Raw genomic sequence first — 6,000 nt, 5'->3', positions numbered from 1 at the left:
TCTAACAGATTTTATTGAATTTTTCGAGGAGGTGACTAGGTGTGTAGATGAAGGTAAAGCAGTTGATGTAGTCTACATGGACTTCAGTAAAGTTTTTGATAAGGGCTCGCATGGGAGATTGGTCAAGAAGGTAAGAGCCCATGGGATACAGGGCAATTTGGTACTGCAGGGATCGGTGCTGGGACCCTTGCTGTTTGTAGTGTACATTAATGATTTAGACGTGAATATAGGAGGTATGATCAGTAAGTTCGCAGATGACACAAAAATTGGCGGTGTCGAAAATAGTTAGGAGGGAAGCAGATTACAGGACGATATAGATGGACTGGTAAGATGGGCGGAGCAGTGGCAAATGGAATTTAATCCTGAGAAGTGTGAGGTGATGCATTTTGGGAGGACCAACAAGGCAAGGGATATATAATGGATGGGAGGACTCCAGGAAGTACAGAGGGTCAGAGGGAGCTTGATGTACTTGTCCATAGATCACTGAAGGCAGCAGCAAAGGTAGATAAGGTGGTTAGGAAGGCATATGGGATACTTGCCTTGATTACTGAAGGCATAGAATATAAGAGCAGGGAGGTTATGATGGAGCTGTATAAAACGCTAGTTAGGCCACAGCTGGAGTACTGTGCATTGGCGAGGGTGCAGTGGAGAATCACCAGGATGTTGCCTGGGCTGGAGTATTTCAGCTATGAAGAGAGACTAGGGTTGTTTTCCTTAGAGCAGAGAAGGCTGAGGGGGGACCTGACTGAGGTTTATAAAATTATCAGCAGCATGGATAGGGTAGATAGGAAGAAACTTTTTCCCTTAGCGGAGGTGTCAATAACCAGGGGGCATAGATTAAAGGTAAGGGGCAGGAGGTTTAGAGGGGATTTGAGGAAAAATGTTTCACTCAGAGCGTGGTTGGAATCTGGAATGCACTGCCAGAGGGGATGGGAGAGGCAGGAACCCTCACAACATTTAAGAAGTATTTAGATGAACATCTGAAACACCACAGCATACAAGGCAATGGGCCAAGTGCTGGAAAATGGGATTAGAATAGATAGGTGCTTGATGGCCAGCATAGACACAATGGGCCAAAGGGCCTGTTTCTGTGCTGAATAACTCTATGACTCTATATATATTAGGACAGGTGACCAAAAGTTTCCTCAAAGAGGTAGGTTTTAAGGAGCAATTTAAAGGAAGAGATAGAGGTAGAGAGGTTTGGACAGAGAATTACAAAGCTTAGAGCCTTGCTGGGTGAAGGCATGGCCAACAATGGTGGAGTGAAGGAAATGGGGGAGACAGAATTGGAGGAGCACAGAGATCTCAGGGGGTTTAGGACCAGTAGAGGTCACAGAGATAGGGAGGAGCGACACAATAGTTGGAAGGACCACTCAGCAGTGGCAGAATAGTTGAGATATTTGCAATGTAACTGCTTTTTTCAAGCCAAAAATCTTTTAACCATCTTGAACTCCTTGTAAATTTATTGAAATGTCAAAAGCATGAATGAATCAGCACATTAAGTTATCCAGACATTTTAAAACCAATCAGCAAAACTATGGATGTCTTTAGTGTAGTTATCGCGTCAGTATGGCTGACAATCAATGTCCAGCTTCGACAGTGTTTGAAAAACTTTGAACAAGACAGCAACTTTATATCAATGTGATCAATGTATAATAAAATGTTTTTCAATGCTGTGATTTGTAGGACAGCATTTTACAATAGGAATTCCCATTTGCCTGGAACATTACATTTTCAAATAGGAAACATTTTTGGCTTTAATTTGTGATCTGTATCTGTATAAAAGCAGAACCAACTATATTTAATCTTTATAACTTTAGCTGCACTGTAGCAATATGTAAATACTATGCAAATGTATGCACAGAGTGCCACAGAATTAGTGTCCTTTATTAAATAGAGTTTTTTTTAATGCAAAGAAATATGCCACAATCATTTTGAAATATTCCCACAAGGATTCAAATGATGTATATCTAGGGGCATGCTAAATGCAAGTGGGCTTCAAGAATTTGTGAATCGAATCTGGAATATTCAAAAGGGAAATTGAAATACTGAACCAGAAGCTAGGAGTGTCCATTGAGAAAAGTCTGACTGTCATTTGGGGACTTGGAATTCCCATTGGAGGAAATGTGGAGCACTATACAAAGACCTGGATATGGGTCAGTGGAAGGCTGGAGTATCATTCTAGGTATTAATTGTACTTTGAGGCTGCACAAAGCCATAAGAAGGCCTGGACAGAGGGTAGTGTGGTACGATGAGGTGTATTGAGGCTTACCTTGTAAGGCTACCTACCTAAATACCTAAATATATTGACTAGAATTTTGCCACAACAGCTGAGGTGTCACTGCCAGGGCCAAAAGAGGGAGGCATTTTCCAGGCAATGGCCCTCAAGAGTTGCTGGCCCAACCAGAGGTCTGGCAGCTCAGCAGCCTCAGCAGAAGCACCACTAGCGGTGGCCATTGTTGAGGCTGTAGATGTGAGGAGAGGGTGCCTCAATGGCCAAGACACCTTTGAAGAGGGGTAAGTACTTCTGGGGAGTGCTGGGTCCAGGCATGCAGGCAGACACCAGTGATCGGATTGTGGGGAGCTGGAGTTGTGAGGATCAGGCAACACTGTTGCCACAGGGGCTGCCAATGATGCTAGGGGCGGGTCCCTCCGTGGGCCATGACGTGCCCAAAAATGAGGCCCAGCTCTCGGAGCCTGCTGTGAGGCCAGCAGATTTCATTGGACAGTCTCCCCATGCAGAGGCGGCACCCTACCCCCACCCGCCTCTGGCAAAATGTCCACGGAGTCTGAAAGAGGCCGTTAATTGGCCACTGAAGTGGCTCAATTGGGCACTGGGCAGGTGGCTTGTCTGCCACCATTCCTGCCGCTGGCAAAATGGCAAGATGGTGAGAAGAAGTTAGGCACACCCAAATTCCTCGTCCACCCCCGACACCTTCCAATGCCATTTTGCCAGCCTTTCTGCCTCCCAGCCCATTGCCAATGGGCTGGTGAAATTCAACCTATTGTGTCAACTTTGACTCAGTTGGTAGCACTCTTGCATAAGACAGAATGTTGTGGGTTTAAGCCCCACTCCAGAGACTTGAACACAAAATCTCAGCTGACACTCCAGTGCAGGACTGAGGGAGTGCTGCAATATTGGAGATGTCCACCGGAATTTTACGCCACCCACCCCCACCCACCCCTTCAGGATCGGGCTGGTGGGAGGGTGCGGGGGTGTCATAAAATTGAGTAGGAGGCGGAGGGTGCAGATCCCGATGCCTTCCCCCCACCTGCTGCAATTTTACGAGGGGCAGCAGTGGCGAGAACGGGCCCACTCACTCCAGTCCAATCACAGTCCTTAAGCGGCCAATTAACTGGCACTTAAGGGTCTCCTCGTGCAGCTGCTGGTATTTTACCAGTGGCAGGCGGGCAGCTCAGGATCTCCAGGAAGCCGCTAAGTAAAACCTGGCGGCCTCCTTGCGGGGTGGGAGGGCCCTCCTAATCAGGTACCCTGTGCCCCACGGATAGCCCCCCCACGTCCCAGCCATCCCCACAACAATCCCTCCCCCCTCACTCTGACCCGCCTTGCCTAGCTGGGGCCCAGCTGATTGTCCCTGGCGAAGCCACAGACACTTACCCTGTTTCCGGGGCCGACGTCCCTCTTGCTGCTGAAACTGGCTGCAGTCACAGCAGTGGCTACTGCTCCCAGTGACGCTGCGGGGACAGAGAGCTGCCAGCTCTCGGAGGAGGGACTTCTTCCACAGGAGGCTGAAGTCCTGCTCAAGACCTATTAAGGGCCTGGGGAGCATAAAATCATGACGTGGCTTCCCAGGCCAGCGTGGACGCGTGCTCGCCCCCAACTTTTTGGCAGGTGGGTGGAGCCTCCCACCCAATGTAAAATTCCAGTCATTATCATTCAAAAGAGGTATTATAACAAGGCCCATTCCGACTCTCTGGTGGATGTAAAAGATCTCTTGGCAATACTTTGAAGAATAGGGGAGTTCTCCTGGTGTTCTTACAAATTTATCTCATAACTAACAGCAGAAAAACAAATTAGCTTGTCATTGTCACATTCGAGTTGGTCAAACGTAACTGTGCATAAATTGGCTGCTGCAAATCCCATGTTATTGCACATCAAAATAGATCATCAGCAATAAAGCTCTTTGGGTCATCCGGGGATCATAAAAGGTGCTATATAAATGCAAGAATTTATTTTTATTTGATTTCACTGGTAATTTGTGACACTTTCTTTGCTGCTTTTCTCCTTTTCTGAGGTCCTCTCCCTGCACCCTCCCACCCCCCCATCTCCCCGTGCCCCTGAACCAGCTTCATCACTGCCTCCAATTGGGCCACTAAAGGAATTCCCCTCCTCATTTTTTTGGGAAGGTTCAATGTAGGGATACACCAAATTTGTCTGTGCCCATCTCCAGTACTGATTTACACATCTACAGAGGCACACATACTTTGTTCTGCAGATCATCAGTGAGTAAAGATCCTCTGGGGTAAATCTTAACTCCAAAAATGGGTGGATTGGGGTCAGGTCAGAGGTTTAAGTTCAAAAACTTTTAAATAGGAACACGTCCATTTCTGGAAACAGGACGAGGGAAGGTAACCAATCCACTCGCAGGAAGTGGGTTGGTTATTTAAATATTAAAACGAGCCCACGAGCCTTCATTTTAACAGTCATTCTATTTTCTTGTTGGCTGGGATTCCCAGGCCTCGAGACAACCAACAAGTGAAAAAAGGAGGGCTGCATCCATAAGGTGTCTTTTCATCATTGCTTGTGGGCGAGGAGGAGCAGGAGCATTTCCTCCAGGCCTAAAAAGTTATCCAGTAAACACGCCTCCCCATGATCAGTCTGCTTCCCCCTCCCCGCAACATCAGCTCTGTTACGAGCTCACAGGACACCAGTCTGGTGTGTACTGAGTCTTTATTGAAACTGACTGTGATGGCTGCCCCCAGTCAGAGTGCCTCATGGTAGAGGTCACATGACTATGGCAAGCCAGGAGGCACATTGGTACTGTATTGCATTTCTATGCCAACATTCCCCTTTTCATACAAAAAAACCCTCTAAAAAATGCATGCATCATCATTGACACTGTGAGTTGCCCAAGTTACCTATTAGGCACACAACTGTTGTCATGCATTAGCAGTTCGTCATTCTTGTCAGTCTCTGCACATGTATTGCACACATAGTCATTAAATAGTGCTGGTCTCTTACTGGTACACATGCGCGTTGTCATTGGTTGTTCATCTGTTTGATTTTCCTTCTCCAGCGAGTGTCATTCCCTTGTCACTTGTTGCCGCAGTATCTGTTGTTGTTCCATTTCCATTGTTGGGATGCTGTGGACCTCTGGGGCTGAGGGTAGTTCTGTGGTCTGTGCAGTTGGTGAGTTCTTATCTTCCTGGTTGGCCGCCTGCTTTGACGGGACAGCTTCTCCAGTTGTGCGTATGTGTCTGCGGTTGTGATGGTCATTCACTGCCACCGCATACGGTTGAGGTGATAACTGCTCTACGCAGGTCCCACGTTGCCACTTGGGCTGACTCTTATTGAGAGCATTGAAGGTTTGTACCCTTACTGGCATTCCAATGCTCAATTCTGGAAATGGTTTGGCAGTTTTGTCAAGGTGAATTTTGGCTTTCTGCCGTTTCACCTTAATTTTTTCACTCACGCCTGTTACTACTTCTGTCTTCAGTAGCTTTTTGCTATTGGAAGAGTAGTTTGGATGCAACATGATATTAGTCTTTGTACCGGACTACTTTCCATGCCTTTGGTAGGTGTGTTTCTCCACTCGAGGATTGCCTTGTATAAATCTGTGCCAGATTTACTTGATTTCTTTATGATTCCTTTGGCGATTTTCACTGCCGCCTCAGCCTTTCCATCGGACTGGGGATAGTGTGGAGATGAAGTACGGTGTCCAATTTCCCAATCCTTTATGATGCGGCTGAATTTTTCACTTGTGTACTGAGGGCCATTGTCGGTCATCACAATGTCTGGAATGCCGTAATGACTGAAGT

This window comes from Heterodontus francisci, chromosome 16 (genome assembly GCF_036365525.1).
Source record: "Heterodontus francisci isolate sHetFra1 chromosome 16, sHetFra1.hap1, whole genome shotgun sequence".
Lineage (NCBI taxonomy): Eukaryota > Metazoa > Chordata > Chondrichthyes > Heterodontiformes > Heterodontidae > Heterodontus > Heterodontus francisci.
The sequence above is the reverse complement of the archived record's forward strand: the minus strand, read 5'-3'. Positions refer to the sequence as shown.